This window comes from Cherax quadricarinatus, chromosome 20, assembly GCF_038502225.1.
Source record: "Cherax quadricarinatus isolate ZL_2023a chromosome 20, ASM3850222v1, whole genome shotgun sequence".
In the NCBI taxonomy this organism is placed as follows: domain Eukaryota; kingdom Metazoa; phylum Arthropoda; class Malacostraca; order Decapoda; family Parastacidae; genus Cherax; species Cherax quadricarinatus.
In genome coordinates, this window is record NC_091311.1 from 9,339,330 (window position 1) to 9,365,266 (window position 25,937).

General features: G+C 40.7%; 1 protein-coding gene across 2 annotated transcripts in view; it reads left to right on the forward strand.

Moving 5' to 3' along the window:
* The window catches only part of nAChRbeta2 (nicotinic acetylcholine receptor beta2), a 1,855,029-nt gene that overhangs the window by 1,337,736 nt on the left and 491,356 nt on the right, over positions 1 to 25,937 (forward strand). The gene's annotated exons all lie outside the window — the stretch shown is intronic.

The window sequence follows — 25,937 nt, forward strand, 5'->3', positions numbered from 1 at the left end:
GCCATCCTCCTTCCATCCCTGGCCTATAATCTCTTTCCCTAAATTATATCTTCTGTCTTTCTGACCTCTCTCTTATCTTCTCTTCTCCCATTCTCCCTGATTCATACTTTCCACTTCCTGAGTTTTCCATCCTCTTTTTACCTTAACTTTATCTCCCATCTCCCGTCTTCTCTCCCTTCCGCCCTCTATCCCTCTCTCCCTTGCGATATCCTCGTTATATCAAGACCCTGACTGATTCCACTCCATTCTTCTCCGTCTTGATTCAAGACCCTTGAAAAGGGTTCAGGGCGGCTCCAATCGTATTAGCTTCTATGTTTGGAATTAAAGCGAAGGCGAAGACAGAGCGGGAGGAAGGAAGTGAAAGAGCGAAGGAGGGAGGAAGAGAGGCGGGGAGAGAGCGAGGGAGTGACGGAGGGTGACAAGGAGTGGAATGAGAGAGTCAGAGGACGAAAAAAAAACAGAGAGAGAGAGAAAATAAGTTAGGGAAGTAGGGAAGGAAGAAACGGGAGAGGGGAAAAGTTAGGGAGGGAGGGAAGGAGTTAGAGAGGAAAGATGGAGGGGTGGAAGAAGGGGAGGAGGGAGGGAAAGAGGGAGACAGGGACGGACGGAGGAGAAAGGGAGAGAGGGACGGAAAAGTACTGTTTCTAACTCACACTGCTCACCTCTTCCTAGCAACTGGTTACTTGATCATCCTCGTGGCTGATGTTACAACATCGCTGCTGATATTACAACATCGCTGCTGATGTTACAACATCGCTGCTGATGTTACAACATCGCTGCTGATGTTACAACATCTCTGTTGATGTTACAACATCGCTGCTGATGTTAGATCATCGCTGCTGATGTTACAACATCGCTGCTGATGTTACAACATCGCTGCTGATGTTACAACATCTCTGTTGATGTTACAACATCGCTGCTGATGTTAGAACATCGCTGCTGATGTTACAACATCACTGCTGATGTTACAACATCGCTGCTGATGTTACAACATCGCTGCTGATGTTACAACATCGCTGCTGATGTTACAACCTCGCTGCTGATGTTACAACATCGCTGCTGATGTTACAACATCGCTGCTGATGTTACAACATCGCTGCTGATATTAGAACATCGCTGCTGATATTACATCATCGCTGCTGATGTTACAACATCGCTTCTGATGTTACAACATCGCTGCTGATGTTACAACATCTCTGTTGATGTTCCAACATCGCTGCTGATGTTACAACATCGCTGCTGATGTTACAACATCGCTGCTGATATTAGAACATCGCTGCTGATGTTAGATCATCGCTGCTGATGTTACAACATCGCTGCTGATGTTACAACATCGCTGTTAATATTAGAACATCGTTGCTGATGTTACAACATCGCTTCTGATGTTACAACATCGCTGCTGATGTTACAACATCTCTGTTGATGTTACAACATCGCTGCTGATGTTACAACATCGCTGCTGATATTAGAACATCTCTACTGATGTTAGATCATCGCTGCTGATGTTACAACATCGCTGCTGATGTTACAACATCGCTGCTGATGTTACAACATCGCTGCTGATGTTACAACATCGCTGCTGATGTTACAACATCGCTGCTGATATTAGAACATCGCTGCTGATGTTAGATCATCGCTGCTGATGTTACAACATCGCTGCTGATGTTACAACATCTCTGCTGATGTTACAACATCACTGTTGATGTTACAACATCGCTGCTGATGTTAGAACATCGCTGATGATGTTACAACATCGCTGCTGATGTTACAACATCGCTGCTGATGTTACAACATCGCTGCTGATATTAGAACATCGCTGCTGATATTACATCATCGCTGCTGATGTTACAACATCGCTTCTGATGTTACAACATCGCTGCTGATGTTACAACATCTCTGTTGATGTTACAACATCGCTGCTGATGTTACAACATCGCTGCTGATGTTACAACATCGCTGCTGATGTTACAACATCGCTGCTGATGTTACAACATCGCTGCTGATGTTACAACATTTCTGTTGATGTTACAACATCGCTGCTGATGTTAGATCATCGCTGCTGTTACAACATCGCTGCTGATGTTACAACATCGCTGCTGATGTTACAACATCTCTGTTGATGTTACAACATCGCTGCTGATGTTAGAACATCGCTGCTGATGTTACAACATCACTGCTGATGTTACAACATCGCTGCTGATGTTACAACATCGCTGCTGATGTTACAACCTCGCTGCAGATGTTACAACATCGCTGCTGATGTTACAACATCGCTGCTGATGTTACAACATCGCTGCTGATATTAGAACATCGCTGCTGATATTACATCATCGCTGCTGATGTTACAACATCGCTTCTGATGCTACAACATCGCTGCTGATGTTACAACATCTCTGTTGATGTTCCAACATCTCTGCTGATGTTACAACATCGCTGCTGATGTTACAACATCGCTGCTGATATTAGAACATCGCTGCTGATGTTAGATCATCACTGCTGATGTTACAACATCGCTGCTGATGTTACAACATCGCTGCTAATATTAGAACATCGTTGCTGATGTTACAACATCGCTTCTGATGTTACAACATCGCTGCTGATGTTACAACATCTCTGTTGATGTTACAACATCGCTGCTGATGTTACAACATCGCTGCTGATGTTAAAACATCGCTGCTGATATTAGAACATCGCTACTGATGTTAGATCATCGCTGCTGATGTTACAACATCGCTGCTGATGTTACAACATCGCTGCTGATGTTACAACATCGCTGCTGATGTTACAACATCGCTGCTGATGTTACAACATCGCTGCTGATGTTACAACATCGCTGCTGATATTAGAACATCGCTGCTGATGTTAGATCATCGCTGCTGATGTTACAACATCGCTGCTGATGTTACAACATCTCTGCTGATGTTACAACATCACTGTTGATGTTACAACATCGCTGCTGATGTTAGAACATCGCTGATGATGTTACAACATCGCTGCTGATGTTACAACATCGCTGCTGATGTTACAACATCGCTGCTGATATTAGAACATCGCTGCTGATATTACATCATCGCTGCTGATGTTACAACATCGCTTCTGATGTTACAACATCGCTGCTGATGTTACAACATCTCTGTTGATGTTACAACATCGCTGCTGATGTTACAACATCGCTGCTGATATTAGAACATCGCTGTTGATATTAGAACATCGCTGCTGTTGTTACAACATCGCTGCTGATGTTAGAACATCGCTGCTGATGTTAGATCATCGCTGCTGATGTTACAACATCGCTGCTGACGTTACAGCAACGCTGCTGATGTTAGAACATCGCTGCTGATGTTAGAACATCGCTGCTGATGTTACAACATCGCTGCTGATGTTAGATAATCGCTGCTGATGTTAGAACATCGCTGCTGATATTAGAACATCGCTGCTGATGTTAGATCATCGCTGCTGATGTTAGATCATCGCTGCTGATGTTACAACATCGCTGCTGGTGTTACAACATCGCTGCTGATATTAGAACATTGCTGCTGATGTTAGATCATCGCTGCTGATGTTACAACATCGCTGCTGATATTAGAACATCGCTGCTGATGTTAGAACATCGCTGATGATGTTACAACATCGCTGCTGATATTAGAACATCGCTGATGATGTTACAACATCGCTGCTGATGTTACAACATCGCTGCTGATATTAGAACATCGCTGCTGATGTTAGATCATCGCTGCTGATGTTACAACATCGCTGCTGATGTTACAACATCGCTGCTGATGTTACAGCATCGCTGCTGATGTTACAACATCGCTGCTGATATTAGAACATCGCTGCTGATGTTAGATCATCGCTGCTGATGTTACAGCATCGCTGCTGATGTTACAACATCGCTGTTGATGTGACAACATCGCTGCTGATGTTACAAACTCGCTGCTGATATTAGAACATCGCTGTTGATATTAGAACATCGCTTCTGATGTTAGATCATCGCTGCTGATGTTACAACATCGCTGCTTATGTTAGAGCATCGCTGATGATGTTACAACATCGCTGCTGATATTAGAACATCGCTGCTGATGTTAGAACATCGCTGCTGATGTTACAACATCGCTGCTGATGTTAGAACATTGCTGCTGATGTTAGATCATCGCTGCTGATGTTACAACATCGCTGCTGATATTAGAACATCGCTGCTGATGTTAGAATATCGCTGATGATGTTACAACATCGCTGCTGATATTAGAACATCGCTGATGATGTTACAACATCGCTGCTGATGTTACAGCATCGCTGCTGATATTGGAACATCGCTGCTGATGTTAGATCATCGCTGCTGATGTTACAACATCGCTGCTGATGTTACAACATCGCTGCTGATATTAGAACATCGCTGGTGATGTTAGATCATCGCTGCTGATGTTACAGCATCGCTGCTGATGTTACAACATCGCTGTTGATGTGACAACATCGCTGCTGATGTTACAAACTCGCTGCTGATATTAGAACATCGCTGTTGAGATTAGAACATCGCTGCTGATGTTAGATCATCGCTGCTGATGTTACAACATCGCTGCTTATGTTAGAACATCGCTGATGATGTTACAACATCGCTGCTGATATTAGAACATCGCTGCTGATGTTAGAACATCGCTGCTGATGTTACAACATCGCTGCTGATGTTAGAACATCGTTGCTGATGTTAGATCATCGCTGCTGATGTTACAGCATCGCTGCTGATGTTACAACATCGCTGTTGATGTTACAACATCGCTGCTGATGTTACAACATCGCTGCTGATATTAGAACATCGCTGTTGATATTAGAACATCGCTGCTGATTTTAGATCATCGCTGATGATGTTACAACATCGCCGCTGATGTTACAACATCGCTGTTGATGTTACAACATCGCTGCTGATGTTACAACATCGCTGCTGATATTAGAACATCGCTGTTGATATTAGAACATCGCTGCTGGTTTTAGATCATCGCTGATGATGTTACAACATCGCTGCTGATGTTACAACATCGCTGATGATGTTACAACATCGCTACTGATATTAGAACATCGCTGCTGATGTTAGATCATCGCTGCTTATGTTACAACATCGCTGCTGACGTTACAGCAACGCTGCTGATGTTAGAACATCGCTGCTGATGTTAGAACATTGCTGCTGATGTTACAACATCGCTGCTGATGTTAGAACATCGCTGCTGATATTAAAACATCGCTGCTGATGTTAGATCATCGCTGCTGATGTTTGATCATCGCTGCTGATGTTAGAACATCGCTGCTGATATTAGAAAATCGCTGCTGATGTTAGATCATCGCTGCTGATGTTAGATCATCGCTGCTGATGTTACAACATCGCTGCTGGTGTTACAACATCGCTGCTGATATTAGAACATTGCTGCTGATGTTAGATCAGCGCTGCTGATGTTACAACATCGCTGCTGATATTAGAACATCGCTGCTGATATTAGAACATTGCTGCTGATGTTACAACATCACTGCTGATGGTACAACATCGCTGGTGATGTTACAACATCGCTGTTGATGTTACAACATCGCTGTTGATATTAGAACATCGCTGCTGATGTTACAACATTGCTCCTGATGTTAGAACATCGCTGCTGATGTTACAACATCGCTGCTGATGTTACAACATCGCTGCTGATGTTACAACATCAACGCCAGCTCACACAGTGAAGAACTAAACATTAACTAACAATTATAGATTAACATCACTGATGACATCCACTGCTGCTATGATTCCTGATCCCACAATATTACAACAAATGATATTTTTTTCAGTTTCTCTGGCTGTTACCTTTAATACAAGCACAGAAGAAAGATCACTGAGCCTGTGACCTACAGTTGACACTTTCCACTATGTGGCACTAGTCACTGGATGAATCTAAGATCACTTGTGTAACTGCACTGGGCAGTGAAGGGGCTTCCCACCATATACAACTCCGGGTCTCTCATGATAGAACACAATGCAAAGAGGCCCCGCTTTGCGGCGCTTCATTTTATGACGTTTCTCAAATGCTGTGGTTTTCAATTATATCCATTCTCCATATATTCAGACTCCCTACAATAAATATATTCATTCATTATATGCTAAGGATGAAAATATTTTAAGGTAACTAAAATGTGTATTGTATATGCATTTTTTAGGCCTAGCTTTTGCTTCCTTAATATATGATAGTGTAAAAGTGAAAAACGTTATGTTTCTCTTTACAGTGATTTTCACTTTACATCAGTAGCTCGGAACCTAACCTGCTGTATAAGCGGGGCCCTCCTGTACTTGAAATCTTTGGCCAAAGTACACCTCCTGAATGACGACCTATTGCACTGATAAAGCCACTGGTTGGCGAAACGTCTACAAAATAAAGAAACCCAGTTGTTGCACATGTGTATTATTCACCATCTCGTCGGTATTGCATGTCACTGAAATGTAAACCTTCCAGGTTTACATTTCAGAGTAGAATCAATAAATATATCCTGAGCACCAGTGTACCACGCGGAGGCTTCCAGTGTCTGATGCTATTTAATGTCTGTTACGACTATTTACTTCACTTCTCTAATTTCCACTCTACACTCTACACAAAATTAAGAAAACTTTACTTCTTTCTGACAGAATAGGGAGTGAATAGAGACACAGAGGCAAGAAAGTTTTCAAAGAATAGGCCGCAATAAATGAATAATTGATGACATACTAATACTACTTTACTGATAAAAAAAAAGAATACCGAGAAATCTGGATAACTTTACAGTCCCCTCATGAAGGCAAATGAATCCGTAACGCAAAAATAGGGAAGGCAGGAAGGATGTTGTCAAATTTACTGAGCCCTGGGATCAGAACGTCACTCGGCACTACGTATGCTTAATAATATTTGAAGCTCATATGTACACAAACCACTGACATGTACACAAACCACTGACATGCACACAAACCACCGAAATGTACACAAACCACTGACATGTACACAAATCACTGACATGTACACAAACCACTGACATGTACACAAACTACTGACTTACACAAACCACCGAAATATACACAAACCACTGACATGTACACAAACCACTGACATACACAAACCACCGAAATGTACACAAACCATTGACGTGTACACAAACCACTGACATACACAAACCACCGAAATGTACACAAATCACTGACATGTACACAAACCCCTGACATACACAAACCACTGACATACACAAACCCCTGACATACACAAACCACTGACATACACACGAACTAATACCAACAACAAAGGTAAAAATAAACATCGCTCAAGATAACAGTAATTAAAAGAGATACAATTACAGATGTTATCTTAGTACTAAATGTACTTGAGTATTATATTGTATAATAAGACTTAAATTTTCTGGTAGGTGCCAACACAACGAAGCAGTTTGTACAACAGAGCGGCTGTGAGGTGTAAAATTTAAGAGACAGTCCTGTTTATGATTTGAGAGACTGAAATCCGTGAGACAATACTTGTCTCCGCTAATATAATCTTATACGAAGAGGGGGGTACTTATTTCCAGAGCTTCATGTGGATTTAGAGGTAACGAAGAGGGAGAGAGAGAGAGAGAGAATGGGAGAGAGAAACTTTACCGCGGGAGCCTAATGGTGCATGGATAGGTGCACACATGAGACGAACACCATTCCTCAGAGTGGCAACCACGGTTTTGTTAGCTGCAAAAATTTCCCAACAGCAGCCACAGAAATAAGTGATAATTGTGCTATTTTTCCTGGAGAAACTGACATGAAGTGAAACATATTTTCGGCCTCTGACGTGACTATCGAACTCACTGGACGTACTCTTAGCAAAAGTAATTTTGACGCCTAAAATGAGATAGAACAAAGAGCAAAGTTTAGCAGAATAGAAGTGGATCTATTGTTACGAGCACGGTGAAGATGTTTCACCAAGGCTTGCGAAACATCACAAACGATAGAGACAAAGGCAGGAGAGCACGGCTATCAACAACAACGGAGATGCATCTGTTAGACAAGAGACTTGAAATCAGTTAAGAACGAGGGTGACAATCCAAAGGATTGCAGTTTGAGGAACACAGATTAGTGAAAAACTTTGGTCATGCCCGGAGTCATGGCTAGAGACACACTAAACTCTTAAAGCTGCACTAACTATGATTAAGATATGAGAGATCACCGGTAGTTCAGTGCTTGAGAAACCCCGTTGATAATCAGAAAAAACGATGACAACAAATAAAGTGCTAAATATTTATTATAATACTCGTGAGGAAGCGCCAAACCCGTGGGGAATATGAGGTAATCAGGTTTGTTCCAAAAAACGGAGGATGGTGCTGAACAAGAAGACGATACGTATAATAATAATTTAAATGGTATAGAATGAGACACTTGTGCAATACTTGCGTATCATTACTATATAAACGTTTCACCGTCATTGGTTTCCTCAGTCCAGTACGGAGAAGAACAGTGGAAGATAAGGAGTTCGAGGCAATCAGTCCCTCAGCCTGGAGTTGATGTGTTTAGTCTATCAATCATGACAAAAGTACAGCATACGCACGGAGAAGGGAGTTTACTTATATACTGCATACATATGGAGTGAAGCAGTGGGAGGCGGCGTCACCAGTGGAAAAATCCACTGGTGGACGTGGGTTAAGCCTATATGTTGGGCAAGAGTAGAAGAATTCCCTCTGTCAAGATTCCAAGACAATTCTGTGTCTGTCAGATATTATATAAATGGTTTGGAAAACGGACAAGCTGATGAATGAGACACTTATGAAACATTTGTGTGTCTGTATTGATGAATTTTGATACAGGTAATTCTTCAATACTTGTCTAGCCTACAGGCATGACCTGCTTCCACTAGTGGAACCTTCCACCGGTGTCGCCGCCTCCAACTGCTTCACCCCACCTGTCTGCATTATATAAGCCCCATCTCCGCTCATATGCTGTACTTTTATCATGACTGGTGGACTGAAGACGTCGACTCTAGGCAGAGGGACTGACTGCCACAAATTCCTTTACATCTTCCATCGTTCTTCTATGTATTAGACTGATGAAAACACTGGGTGGTGGAAATTTTCCACAATAAAGATATCCAGATGTTGTAGAAGTGTCTCATTCATTCATAAATAATAATAATAATAATAATAATAATAATAATAATAATAATAATAATAATAATAATAATAATAATAATAATAACAACAATAATAATATTAAGGACACTAGAGCAATAATTAGGATTCGATCAGAAACTTTAATCTGGATATAAACCAGAGTGTTCCTAGAAAGAGAGAACCGATTTACGGGATAAACATCCACAAGACAAGAGAACCACAATATTGTCACCGAAATCTGGTTAACCAACTTAACTGAGACGAAGAAATAAGACGTAAATCAAAATGAGTGACAGAAGGTTCAAAAGCCAAAAATATGAGACCGGAAGGGAGAGTCAACTGGTAAGGAAGGAAATACGATATTTTTTGTCATGACAACGAATATGCTGAAAATCTCTTAGTGGGACGATAGCTCACCACACTTCATTATAAATACGTTGGACTTTCAATGCAAAAGAAAGACTTTGTATTGATTCCTTGTTGACTACAGAAGTAGTAGGCTGATGCCAGGAGTTGGAGAATTTATTCAGCTGCTTAACTGCCTATTATCATAGCCTATTAAATCATAGTTTAGAGCACCAGTATTTTTCCTGGAAAAAATTACTTCACTTCTTGTCTCTCTTCCTTTCTCTTAGGGAAGTAATTGTTCCTTTATGTTGTTATTCTTCTTCTTTTATTATTATTATTATTATTATTATTATTATTATTATTATTATTATTATTATTATTATTATTATTATTATAAGCAGTAATAAAGTAGTAATAGTATTAGCAGAAGTATTTATATAGGACGAAAGTGATAATTTCGATTTCATTTTAAAAACATTGATGTGTTTTTTTTTTAGATTGGTTAAGCTAAAATATCACTGAATTACACTATAATTTAGAGATGGAAGAAGAAGAAGAAGAAAATTAGCAACTGGGACTTTATCTTACTTGCTGAAGACACAATGCAGTATTGTATAAAGATAAGTAATGGCTAAGCAATGTACGGTTAGTAAAACTGATTCTACCAGCAAAATGAGAGTGGTGGTGAGGCTTGGACACTGGGAAGTGGAAGCGCCATAGATGATGATGAATATATTGTGACCAGATCGTAAGGGATAGAGACAGTATAATTTTAAGGTGAGAGACAACTTCAGAGAAAATGATCGATCAAGCGTAAGTGTTGATCTTCAACATGTGTACGTTGATCTGCAACATGTGTATGTTGATCTGCAACATATGTAAGTTGATGAATAAGTTGTTCAATTTTATTATAAATACGGGAGTTGAAAAAGCTTCTTCTCTCTGAAGATCAGTAGAGGCAGACTGAAGTCAGTGGTTGGTGGGCAGTGATGTCAGAGGGAAAAGATGGCTTCATTATTTTGAAACGTGGACAAGAGTTTCTCTGAGGACCAAGGTAATCAAAGAAGTTAGAGTGGTAAGGGAAGTTATGGAAGAGGTAGACTCAGTACATCAATTTAGCAAGTGAGGTAATTACAGTTTTGGTCAAAACTTTATTTGCTCGGGACAGAAGTGCCTAGAAATAGACAGCTGGTCAGAGAAAACAACAGAGGAAACCTAAGTTCTCGTGAAGTTAAGATTTTTATAAGCATTAAAATGGGTGGTTTACATAGAAGGAAGAAAAGTTTGCAAAATTGCAAGCGTTGATAAATAAGTGTTATGTATTATGAGAATTAAGAACAAGAGTGCAATCGTATATACATAAGAACATAAGAACACAAAAAAGAAGGAACACTGCAACAGGCCTACTGACCCATGCGGAGCAGGTCCATGTCTCTCCCCGGATTAGCCCAATGACCCACCCAGTCTGGTCACCTCCACTCAAGGAAGGAGCACGGCACCAGACCCAGCAGCACAAGCTAGTCAGGTCCAACTCACACCCACCCACACCCACTCATGTATTTATCTAACCTATTTTTAAAACTACACAACGTTTTAGCCTGAATAACTGTACTCGGGAGTTTGTTCCACTCATCCACAACTCTATTACCAAACCAGTACTTTCCTATATCATTCCTGAATCTGAATTTTTCCAACTTGAAACCATTGCTGCGAGTCCTGTCTTGGCTGGAAATTTTCAGCACGCTATTTACATCCTCTTTATTTATTCCTGTTTTCCATTTATATATCTCGATCATTTCGCCCCTAATTCTACGCCTTTCGAGAGAGTGCAGATTCAGGGGCCTCAGTCTATCCTCATAGGGAAGATTTCTGATACATGGGATCATCTTTGTCATCCTCCTCTGTACGTTTTCCAGAGCACTGATATCCATTCTGTAATACGGTGACCAGAACTGAGCAGCATAATCTAAATGAGGCCTAACCAAGGATATATAGAGTTGAAGAACAACCTGAAGACTTATATTATTAATACTTCTAGATATGAAGCCAAGAATTCTGTTAGCTTTATTGCGAACACTAATGCACTGTTGTCTTGGTTTTAGATTACTGCTAACCAGAACTCCTAAATCCTTTTCGAAATCAGTAGTATTAAGATCTACATTATTTAGTTTATATGTGGCATGGTTATTTAACTGTCCAACATTTAGAACTTTGCATTTGTCTATATTAAACTGCATATGCCACTTCTCCGACCATTGCATCAGTCTATTCAAATCATCCTGGAGTGCTCTAGTGTCCTCATTAGAATGAATTGGACGGCCTATTTTGGTGTCATCAGCAAATTTGCTTATGTCGCTATTTATTCCCTCTTCTATGTAAATTGTGAGCAATAACGGGCCCAACACTGACCCCTGAGGAACACTGCTTGTGACGTGCCCCCATTCTGACTTCTCCCCATTTATGCAAACTCTCTGCTGCCTATTTGTCAGCCATGCCTCTACCCAGGAAAAAATTTCTCATCCTATTCCGTGTGCCTTAAGTTTCCTCAATTGCCTCTGATGTGGAACTCTATCGAAAGCCTTACTGAAGTCCATATACATAATATCATATTCATTACCATGATCTACCTCCTCAAACACCTTAGTGAAAAAAGTTAGTAAATTCGTAAGACAGGAACGCCCCTTTGTAAAACCCACTGTGGAGGTAAGGCTTATTGGTCTATAGCTCGAAGCCAAGGACCTGTCACCTGCCTTGTAAATAGGTATTACATTTGCCATTTTCCACTTATCAAGCACTAAGCCAGTTTGTGGTGATATGTTAAAAAGATTAGCCAAAGGTATGCTGAGTTCCTCTTATTATTATACTTATTACATTAGCTTGGATACACTTGAAATATGCCTACTTCATTCTGTATTATATTCACATCATGGGAATAAAAGCTAGACTTATTTGGAAGCTATATTCCATCATTGATGAGGGCTTGCGTTACTACTCCAGTAGAAAGGGAGTGTTCAGCATCCCAGCGACCGTAGAGTCAAGCCTGAACCTTGAATACACAAATAACCCGCACATAGAAGTGAAGAGCTTAAGACAACGTTTCTGTCCGACTTAGACCATTTACAAAGTCACACTCTCTTCTATGTGTGAATTATTTGTGTATTGTTCCAGTCACGGTATTGTACCTTTTTTGTTATTTCTGAACCTTGAAAATCAACCTCCGAAGAGAAGAAAGATATTCAGAGACGTGAATATAATTATGTATGTACGGGGGGGGGGGTTGCCTGTAAATTAAACCAGGTGTGAATGGGAGAAGTGTGGGTAGATAGTGCTTCTGCGCTAACTACCTGCACTTCTTCCACTTACATGTACTTAAACTATTTCTAAGAAACCACTAGGTAATTAGTATATCATACTTGCCTACTGAACCGAAGTGACGTCGTAAATCATACCCATTATGCTGAATCATGCTAGTATGTTAAAAATTCATATTAATATGTTGAAACATAAATGTATGTAGACTCATACAGGAATGTTAAATCATACTTGAATGTTGTATTTCACTATAGTGTGTCTGTTGATCCATACTTACCTGTCATACATGCTGAATCATACTAGTTTGTAGAATCATGCTTCTGTGTTAAAGAATTCAAGTATGTTGAAGCAAACTAGTATGTTGAAGCATACAAGTATATCGTAGCATACTAGTATGTTCAAGTACACATGCTGAATTTTACTGGTATGTTAAATGAGAATGCTATCTATGGAATATCCCAAGAGTAGGTCAGAGGTAAGGGATAACTTCCTACCTTCACGGGAGAAAGGAAGCGAGGGAGGAAAAGAGAGGGAGAGACAGGAAGCAAGTGAGTGAGGGAGAGAGAGGATGGAAAGGAATGAGGGCGAGAGGAAGGGAATGAATGTTGAAAGAGAAAGAGAGATAGAGATGGGTGAACGGGGAAAATGGAAGAAAAGTAGAATATGTTAAAGGAAAAATGAAGGAAGAGCGCAAACAGAGGAAAAGGGAAGGATGAAATCAACAAAGGAAGGGGTAGAGATTACGGAAATGATGAGCAAGGAGGAAGGGCCAAAAAGAGCAAACTGCGAGAAGAATAGGAGTGAGAGAAGAAGATAAAAAGAAATAATTAACTTTAACATGAGACTGGATATATCAGCAGTATGCAGCTACCATATTTATATACGATAATGACACAGTAGGAACAAAAGCTAGCAGTGTTTCCCTGACAGATTCCATTACGCAGGATGAAGCTTGTACAAATCTGTAACCCTCAGCTGGAAGACTTCAATAAGGTGTAAGTAAGTTTATTTAATCATAAGTACACGTAAGTACGATTATCGTACAGAGTGTAAAATCTATACCATAATTACACAGTAGGAACATAAGCTAAGAATGTTTTCCTGTCAAATTCCATCGCGCTGGATGCAACTTGAAGACTTTAGTAGGGTGTAAATACAGAAAGTTTATTTAGACACAGGAACACACAAGTGCAATTATCATACAGTGTAAATTATTAAAGATAATCGCAAAACAGGCGTACTCGGTGACTTATTTACACTGGGATCCTTGATAGTGTGACAGGGATATCGTCAAACATTTCAGCGTGGGTTCACTAGCTCCGGGACCTGGAATGCTTGACGATGGGAGAAGAAAGTTAGGGAGAGAAGGAGGGAGGAATTAAAAATGAGATAACGAGAAGAAAGTGAAAGGCGGAGGGGAGAAGAGAGTAATTAAGAAAATGTGAAACGAAGAGAGAGGGTGTAAACAGAGGGAACAAGAAGATGACGGAGAGACGGAGAAGGAAGGAAAGGTGGAAGAAGGGAGCGAGGAAAGAAAGAGAGACGTGAGGGAGAAGGCAGTAACGGAGAAAGGAGTGAATGGGGAAAGGGAAGGAACTGAGGGACATATGCAGGGAAGGGTAAAGAAGCTAGAAAGTAAAGGAAAAGAAAGGCAAGGAGGTAAGAAGAGAATGAGAGAGAGAGAGAGAGAGAGAGAGAGAGAGAGAGAGAGAGAGAGAGAGAGAGAGAGAGAGAGAGAGAGAGAGAGAGAGAGAGAGAGAGAGAGAGAGAGAGAGAGAGAAGGAAGGAGGGTGTATAGATGCTGCTGGAAAAGTCTTCAGTGGAGAAATTTAATTAAGCGAGAAACAATATTTACCGTATTTCCCATCAGTGTTGGCAAGTATATGGTGTATATCACTCTCTCTCTCTCTCTCTCTCTCTCTCTCTCTCTCTCTCTCTCTCTCTCTCTCTCTCTCTCTCTCTCTCTCTCTCTCTCTCTCTCTCTCTCTCTCTCTCTCTCTCTGTCTTTTACACAGGGTCTGACAGGTTTAGGTTAAGGATCCCTAGCTTTATTGACAAGCTATTTACAGGTTAAGGATTCCTAGCTTTATTGGCAAGCTCAGAGCTGTTACCTACATCATCTCATTTGGAAGCATTTTTATTGTTATGAGACATACAAGTAGGGAACAGGATGAAGTTGGAGCCATCTGTGGGCCAGCATTTTCATTTGATCAACTGACTTTATCTCGTTGACATCATTGTGCTGTACGAATGTGTGCCATACTCGAGTCATCCTGGGTATATATGATCTCAGATGGAGTGATGTTCTGGAGAAGGGTACAGCCAGAGTGAAGTTGCTGCTTTCTGCCCGTCTTGTGGTATAGAAACTTTCTACACGCTGTCCTCGAAGTGGATCCAAGTGTGGGACTTTTACAATATTGGCCTTGTACATAACAGTAAGACAACCCACATCCCTCCTGTGTTGAAGGCTCTGCTGAAATGACAGATATATCCAGGATTGGTCAAGGCGAGGGACTAGACGTCTTGCTCTGTTCTCTATTCTGTCAAGCAGTCGCAAATGAGAAAGGGGGAGGGGCAGGCAAACCAAGAAAGTGGAGCATACTCAAGGTGTGAGCGTACTTGTGCCTCGTACAAAATCTTGCAACCTTTACTGTGGAGCAGCTGCGAGATACGGCGAAGTGCTGTAAGCTTCCTGGCTACCTTGTTTGCAAGCTTTACAAAGTGGTTCTTCATGGTCAGTTTGGAGTCAAATTTCACCCCAAGATATCAACTTCTTTCCCAGGTACCAACACTCTCCCATTCATCCTTACTACTGCACCAGCATTACCATCATGGTGCCTAGAGACCATCATCATTTGTGTTTTCTCAGGTGCAAACGTTATTTGCCATCTATTTCCCCAAGCTGATATAGCTCTTAGCTGGTGACTGATGTAGCTTAGAGCAGCTGGCATTTTTTCTCTTGGATAAGTGAATGTCAGTGTACAGTCGACTGCACATGCATGTGATTCTGGGATGAGATGAAGAAGGTCATTGAAGTAGACATTCCATAACAATGGTCCCAGCACGCTTCCTTGCGGAACACTTGCCCCAATAGGATGTCTTGCTGATTCTGTTCCATTGAGAACTACCCTTAGAGATCTACCATGAAGGTACTCTCTCTCTCTCTCTCTCTCTCTCTCTCTCTCTCTCTCTCTCTCTCTCTCTCTCTCTCTCTCTCTCTCTCTCTCTCTCTCTCTCTCTCTCTTTCTCTCTAACAAAGAGCCATTGTTCCTTTTACCCTTTTCTAAAATAGTCAGTACACCGTATATTATTTTTCTTTCTCTTTCTCTTACTTCCCTTCACTAATTGCCTCGTCTCCCTCCTTTATCTCCCGCTTCATTACTTCTCTTTACTATTATTGACAAATTATTTATTATCTTAGGATTCAAGAATAATACACCAGTCCTTTGTTTCTAGTGGTAAAAGCTTAATAATAATAATAATAATAATAATAATAATAATAATAATAATAATAATAATTATTATTATTATTATTATTATTATTATTATTATTATTATTATTATTATTATTATTATCATTATTATTATTATTATAAAAATAACACTAATTATAATAATAATATCAATAACAATTATTATTATTACTGTTATTTAAATTAATGTTTAAATATTGTTAACTTTATCATGGCCAGAACACTGATGTATCTCTCATCACAGAAACGCTGAAAGTTTGCTTACATTAATCCCCATTTTAAGGGTGGTGGATAATGCTGATTAACCCCATTAACTACTTCAGTTGTAGGTTGGCTAATTAGGGCTTAAAGCCAAATTAACTAATCATTAATATCTACCGGATGTGCACCGAGAGGTGTATGTCTCTTGAAGAATACGTGTCTTAAACGGTGTTGTTCATGTGACGTGCTGCGTCACGGCATCCCTTGCAGTAGTCGATAGACTTGAAACCCAGTTGCGTATTTTTAAATATTATAGTTTGTGATATATTGGTAATAATGATAGACAACTGAAGTTATGATAAAAACAACAGCAACAATACCACCAACAACTACAACGATGCCACCAGCTACAACAACAACAGTGCTGCCACCAGCACCACCAGCTACAACAACAACAGTGCTGCCACCAGCACCACCAGCTACAACAACAACAGTGCTGCCACCAGCACCACCAGCTACAACAACAACAGTGCTGCCACCAGCACCACCAGCTGGCTAATAACAAACAGTGCTGCCACCAGCACCACCAGCTACAACAACAACAGTGCTGCCACCAGCACCACCAGCTACAACAACAACAATGCTGCCACCAGCACCACCAGTAACATCAACAATGCTGCCACCAGCGCCACCAGTAACAACAACAAAGTAGTGCCACCAGCACCACCAGCTGCTACACAACAGTGCGCACCAGCACCACCAGCTAACAACAACAGTGCTGCCACCACCACCACCAGCATAATAACAGTGCTGCCACCAGCACTAAACCAGCTACAACATAATGCTGCCACCAGCACCACCAGGTACACATGAACAAGTGCTGCCACCAGCACCACCAGCTACAACAACAACAATGCGCCACCAGCACCACCACCGGTAATAACAACAATGCTGCCACCAGCACCACCAGCTACAATAAATAACAGTGCTGCCACCAGCACCACCAGCATAACAACAACAGTGCTGCCACCAGCACCACCAGCTACATCAACAACAGTGCTGCCACCAGCACCACCAGCTAATAACAACAGTGCTGCCACCAGCACCACCTCAGCATAACAACAACACAGTGCTGCCACCAGCACCACCAGCTACAATAACAACATTGCTGCCACCAGCACCACCAGCTGCTAACATAACAGTGCTGCCACCAGCACCACCAGCTACAACAACAACAGTGCTGCCACCAGCACCACCAGCTACAACAACAACAGTGCTGCCACCAGCACCACCAGCTACAACAACAACAGTGCTGCCACCAGCACCACCAGCTACAACAACAACAGTGCTGCCACCAGCACCACCAGCTACAACAACAACAGTGCTGCCACCAGCACCACCTGCTACCAGCTACCAACAACAATAGTGCTGCCACCAGCACCACCAGGTACAATAACAACATGTTGCCACCCAGCACCACCATAGGCAATAATGCTGCCACCAGCACCACCAGCTACAACAAATAACAATGCTGCCACCAGCACCACCAGCGGGCAACAACAACAAGTGCTGCCACCAGCACCACCAGCTACTAACAACACATGCTGCCACCAGCACCACCAGCCAACAACAACAATGCTGCCACCAGCACCACCAGTAACATCAACAATGCTGCCACCAGCGCCACCAGCTACAATAACATAGTGCACCAGCACCACCAGTACCATAACAACAACAGTGCTGCCACCAGCACCACCAGCTACAATAACAGTGCTGCCACCAGCACCACCAGCTACAACAACAGCGCCACAGCACCACCAGCTACAACAACAACAACATGCAGCCACTGCACCACCAGCTACAACAACACTGCGCCAACAGCACCACCAGCCACAACAATAACAGTGCCACCACACACCACAGCCTAATAACAAACAGTGCTGCCACCAGCACCACCAGCTACACAACAACATGCTGCCACCAGCACCACCAGCTACAACAACATTGCTCAGCCACCACGCAACAACTCAGCCATACCAACATAACAACAAGTGCTGCCACCAGCACCACCAGCCACAATAACAACAGCACCCTGCACCACCAGCTACAACACAGTGCTACCAGCACCACCAGCTACAACACAATAGTGCTGCCACCAGCACCACCAGCTACAACAACAACAGTGCCACCAGCACCACCACTACAACAACACATGCTGCCACCAGCACCACCAGCTATAACAACACAAAGCCTACCAGCACCCACCAGGTACTAATGAACAACAGTGCTGCCACCAGCACCACCAGCTACAACAACAACATTGCTGCCACCAGCACCACCAGCTACAACAACAACAATGCTGCCACCAGCACCACCAGCTACAACAACATCATTGCTGCCACCAGCACCACCAGCATAACAATTAATAAGTGCTGCACCAGCACCACCAGCCTAACAATACAATGCTGCCACCAGCACCACAGCAATAACAGCTGCCACCAGCACCACCAGCTACAACAACAACAGTGCTGCCACCAGCACCACCAGCTACACACAAGTGCGCCACCAGCACCACCAGCTGGCAACAACAACAGTGCTGCCACCAGCACCACCAGCTGCAACAACAGTGCTGCCACCAGCACCACCAGCTACAACAACAACAGTGCTGCCACCAGCACCACCAGCTACAACAACAACAGTGCTGCCACCAGCACCACCAGCTACAACAACAACAGTGCTGCCACCAGCACCACCAGCTACAACAACAACAATGCTGCCACCAGCACCACCAGCTACAACAACAACAGTGCTGCCACCAGCACCACCACCTGCTAACATGCTGCCACCAGCACCACCAGCTGGGCAACAACAAACAGTGCTGCCACCAGCACCACCAGCTACAACAACAACAGTGCTGCACCAGCACCACCAGCTGGTAACAACAACATGCAAAGCACCAGCACCACCAGCTACACTAACAACAGTGCTACCAGCACCACCTGCTACATAATAACACAGCTGCCACTAGACCACCAGTAATACAACAACAGCGCCCAACATTACCACCAACAACAACAACAATACCATCACCAATGCCAACAACAACAGTGCTACCACCATCACCAGAAACAACATCAACATTGCCACCAACAACAATAAATGCACCAGCCAATCCAACCAAAACAATGCCTTAACCACCACCTACAGCAACAATGTTGCCACCACCTCCAACTAAGAACACAAGCAGCAACAACAACAACATTACTCCAATCAACAACAATAATGCTGCCACCACCACTACCAGTAACAACAAGAACATAACCACCACCAACAACAATGCCACCACCAGCACCAGCAACAAGAACATTACCATCAATAATAACAACAATGCCACCAATACAAACAACAACAATGCTACCACCACCATCAACAACAACAACAATATTACCACCACCAACAACAACAATATTACCACCACCAACAACAACAATATTACCACCACCAACAACAACAATATTACCACCACCAACAACAACAATATTACCACCACCAACAACAACAATATTACCACCACCAACAACAACAATATTACCACCACCAACAACAACAATATTACCACTACCAACAACAACAATATTACCACCACCAATAACAACAACAATATTACCACCACCAACAACAACAACAATATTACCACCACCAACAACAATATTCCACCACCTTAACAACCAACAATATTACAACCAACAACAATAATTACCACCACCAACAACAACAATATTACCACTAACCAACAACAATAATACCCACAACAAATAATACCACCACCACCAATTCAACAATAATACACCAACCAATCAACAACAATACTTCACTACCAACAACAATAATAATTACCTCCAACAACAACAATATTACCACCACCAACAACAACAATATTACCACTACCAACAACAACAATATTACCACCACCAATAACAACAACAACAACAACAACAATATTACCACTACCAACAACAACAATATTACCACCACCAATAACAACAATATTACCACCACCACCACCAACAACAACAACAACAACAATATTACCACCACCACCAACAACAACAACAACAACAACAATATTACCACCACCACCAACAACAACAACAACAACAACAACAATATTACCACCACCACCACCAACAACAACAACAACTACAATATTACCACCACCACCAACAACAACAACACCAATATTACCACCACCAACAACAACAACAACAATATTACCAACAACAACAACAACAACAACAACAACATACTAGCATGCTAAACCTTCTCACCTCAATCCTTTTCTGCTAAAGCATTAGAAAGGTCACAAAGGTTCTCCAGCGAGCTTAACTAGCTACCACCGCAGAATTTCAATTAGAGGAAGTGGGAAAAATTAAAATAAATTTAAATGCAGCTGGAACTAATCCTGAAACCCCTTCATATGTAACGTAGCTTCTGTCCAGAAGATCACTGGGTATACCATGATCCCCTTTCCATCCTCGTTTCTCCTCTTAATTCCAGCACCATCATCCTGGTTTTTGAGAAGAACATCTCTGCAGGAAGGAGGGATGAGTGAATCACAGATACACACATTGAGGCAAATATGTTCTACCTGTTAACTAGATATATGCTAAATGGTTATAACTCTGTCAATAATTTTTAATGGGGTTGTCCGGTAAGCCAGCGGAGGGCCCCGGTCAGATGACCAAAAACTCTAGTTGCTGGTCATCATATGACTAAGACCAGCGTCAGGAAACACCTGTCCTGTTTCCTAACGAATCTTACCTAACCTGATCTATTATGAGATACTAATTCTTCCCAGAGGTAGAATTTGTTTAGCGATGCTTCACAAACTCTCGACTAAAGTCTGTGATACAAAAGGTTCCCAACATTTCTCCGGATGACAGTGGAAATAAGATGATGAATTAGACATTTGTGTAACGTTGGGTATCTTAACTGTGGAAACATTTCGCGAACCAGTGGCTTCCTCAGTCCAGTACAGAGGAAAATTATTGAAGATCAGGAGTTTGAGGTAATCAGTCCCTTGGCCTGTCGGTTCTTTGAACCATTATTATTATTATTATTATTATTATTATTATTATTATTATTATTATTATTATTATTATTAATTATAATAATAATAATAATAATAATAATAATAATAATAATAATAATAATAATAATAATAATAATAATAATAATAATAATAATAATAATAATAATAATAATAATAATAATAATAATAATAATAATAATAATAATAATAATAATAATAATAATAATAATAATAATAATAATAATAATAATAATAATAATAATAATAATAATAATAATAATAATAATAATATCTTTATTACTACAAGTACATGTACAAGGTATACAGACCATAGCTGACATCAATGACATACTACTATATAGCAAACCCCTTCTTATACAGAGCATTTCTGACAAATTAGGTCAATTTTGTCCCGGGATGCGACCCACAACAGTCGACTAACACTCAGGTAGCCATTTTATATTGATGGGTGAACATAGACAACCGGTGTAAGGAAATACGCCCAGTGTTTCAACCCTCGCCGGGAATCGAACCCGGGCTCTCACCGTGTGAAACGAGAGTTTTTGCCACCAGGCCACGGGCCACCGTAATGGAAGAAAGTTTTCTCTTTCTGTCAGACTAGATAAGCTGGGAGGACATTCAACCTTGTGTCCTTTTAAACAGCATCCAGTAAACTAGTAGAGCAATTTCTACTGGGCCCCCTGGATAATTTAGCTAGTATATATGACCTCAGCTTCGCATGGGGGTAATACTGAGGAAAAGAGACACACGGCGTCAGCACTACATCCAGCTACAAAGCTGCCCCATAAAAAATACAGGTGGAACAGCCTGTTGTATGAAGATATACGCAAAGCAGCAACTGCCCTCAAAAGCCTGTTTCACAGCCGAGAGTGCTTATTATTGTTGTACATAAATGGTATACATTACCGACAAGATGAAGAGATAGACACATGTGCAACATCTGGGTATCTTTATTGTAGACGTTTCGCCATCCAGTGGCTTTATCAATACAAATTCCAGAACATAACTTGAAGACAGTAGAACTATATACAAAAGATGAGGCAATCAGTCCCTCAGCCTTGGAGTTGGTGCAAAGAGCACCGTAGTCGTGGAGATTCTGAAGCAGAGGCAAGGAGCCTGGCACTTATATACTAACGTCAGGTAGAAATGGGACGTGTAGCAGACGAGGGCATAGTCACTGGTAGGCGGGATTCCCCAGTGGAAGTAGGTCCTACCCAAAGAGATGGGTTAGTTGTAGTTGTAGTTGTCGTAGTCGTGAAGGTTATGTACATGTCCTCAGAATCAAGTATTTGCATTGATAAAGCCAATGGATGGCGAAACGTCTACAATAAAGATACCCAGATGTTGCACATGTGTCTTAATTTCTCAGTGCTCATCATTCTAGAGATTTTGCAATTAGAGTTCCGATTTCGGCACTAGGCTCTCGTCTTGATCAAAAGAACGTCCTCGCTGTAGTGACTTCAACTTCGTTTCTCCCCTTCTCACTGAATACAAGTGAACCTGAAAACAGGTGACCTGCTTGTAAACCACAACGAAGTGTATGACGTAATACAGAGGAGCTTCGCTACAGCTGATTGCCTCCCTGAAAGAAAACCTTAATATTGTTCCGCCTTACTGGAAATCCTCTTATCCACCATAATGAATAATCACAAACTGGCTTGCCACCTATATCCATTTAAATTTGAGCTAAAAGTTTTGTGCTGCTAATCACAGGGAAGAACATAAATGAAATAAGTAAGGCGAGATGGGCTACTGACACAATATTGTTAAAGTAGGATCGAGGATGCTTTGGTGCCTAGCACGAAGGTACTACTCTCTGCTTTAGCGAAAGGGTTCAAAGACTCTCTTTGTGAATAACAAAGACCTAAAGGTTACCATCTAGCTGCTTCAGCGTCTCAGTAAAGTGAACCAGAGAGAAAATGCCTCGTACACCTTAACTCCCAACCAAATTCCAACGAGATGGAAGATATCTACTTTCTGATTCAATATGTTGGTGTAATGTTTACATATTTTATATTCACTATTTTATCATTAATTAATGATATATATATATATATATATATATATATATATATATATATATATATATATATATATATATATATATATATATATAAACAATGATCTCTGTTTGTGTATATTTCTGCATGCTCTCATGAATTCCTTGCACATATATATATATATATATATATATATATATATATATATATATATATATATATATATATATATATATATATATATATATATATATATTATATGAAAACTAACCACTCTGAAAGAATAGAGAAATTCAAGCGCTTTCGTGACTACTCACATTATCATATCCTTGATAATGTGAGTAGTCTAAAGCTTGCTAAAGAATTCTATTCTTTCAGATGTTTTACATTATTCTGATATCACCTGTTTACTGTGATCTTATTACATATATATATATATATATATATATATATATATATATATATATATATATATATATATATATATATATATATATATATATATATATATATATATATATATATATATATATATATATATATATATCTATCATATATATATATATTTATAATAATATTCAAGAAAAGTATTGACGTAAAGAAAGAGAAGACAGACACAGGTTTCAAAGTGATAATCCTGGGACAAATGCTCACTTAATTGGACACTCCTCGATGATTTAGCGAAGCTATTAATAATGGAATGACTTCCCATTATCACTGTGGCAAGCGATACCTTCCTATCATTTCTCTCTCTCTCTACCATGGCTCTCTTTACCATTACCTTCTCTACCATTACTCTCCCTACCATAACTCTCCCTACCATTACTCTCCTTCGAGCCGTCCTCTGACAAACAAGGATCTGCCATTTACTGATTTCGATAGCATTCTGTGCTTGAGTAATTGTTGGGTTTGTGTGTCGAGAGAGTTCGGCGATTAAGCTCAAGGTTACACCCATAGGTGATCTTCTTAATAGTTTCAGGGGTTATCATCTTCGTTTCTCTCTCTCCCTTCCTCTCCCTTCCCCCCTCTCTCTCTCTCTCTCTCTCTCTCTCTCTCTCTCTCTCTCTCTCTCTCTCTCTCTCTCTCTCTCTCTCTCTCTCTCTCTCTCTCTCTCTCTCTCTCTCTCTCTCTCTCTCTCTCTCTCTCTCTCTCTCTCTAACTTGAAATAATTAAATATTCTCAAGAGATTGCCTGGATTATTTTTTTTTTTTTTTTAATTTTTTTCTTCCTCCTGTATTTCGATATTATTTTCTGTCAACCTGAACAGATCACTTTGAATACTCAGTCCGCCATCTTGACTCACGAAATCGTAATAACATGAGTGCAAACAAACACATGGCGAGTGAGTCGTAAAACTCATCCGCCATGAGTTTAAACCCCACCCGTTCGGCGGTTTACTCAATCTGCCTTGGATTTTGCACTCTTCTCCAATTTGCTGTCATAAGCAAATTTTTTCTTAGATGTTAACCCTAAACTGAGACTATTTTTGTACAGTGTGAAAAGGATTAGACCAAGACCGTAGCTCGATCACTAGCGTACTCAGTTCACACGCTTAGGTCCGGTTTCGAATCTCCTCCGGTACGGCTGGAAAGCATTAGGGACGTGTTTCCATAAGACACCTGCTGTCCCTGTCCCTGTTCACCCATCAGTTTAAAATTGGTACCTGGGTGTTAGTGGACTGGTGTGGGTCGCATCCTGGGACAAAACTGCCCTAATTAACCCGAAATGCTCAGCATAACAAGGGGCTTTCTATATAGTAGTATGTCACTGATGTCAGCTATGGTCTGTGTACCTTGTACATGTACTTGTAGTAAATAAATAAATATATTATTATTATTATTATTATTATTATTATTATTATTATTATTATTATTATTATTATTATTATTATTATTATTATTATTATAAGAACCGATCCATTCTTGAAGTCTACCCACCCAGACACCTCTCCATTATCTACCACTCTCTGTTTCCTGTCTGTGAACCAGACACTCATCCTAGCATGTAATTTCTCTCCTGTACAATGCATTTTTTTTTATTTTTGCGAGTAATCGTCGAGAGCGTAAATTATCGAAGTTCTTCTGGAAATCTAATCATACTTCACTTGTTGGGTTTTTCTCATCCTTATATTTGAGTATATGAAAGGAAAATTTGAATAAGTTAGGCTGGCATGATCTTCGTTGAGGAATCATTACTGGTTTTCTTTTACAAATCAATTGTTTCCCATAAAATTAACTATTCTGAGCTTAATGTTAATTTTCATTTAACTAAAACTGACGTTAAGCTGGTAAGATGAAAGTTTAGGGCACAAGTTTTCGTGCTTTTTTAAACGCTGGGGTAACTTTTGCTAATTTTCAGTCT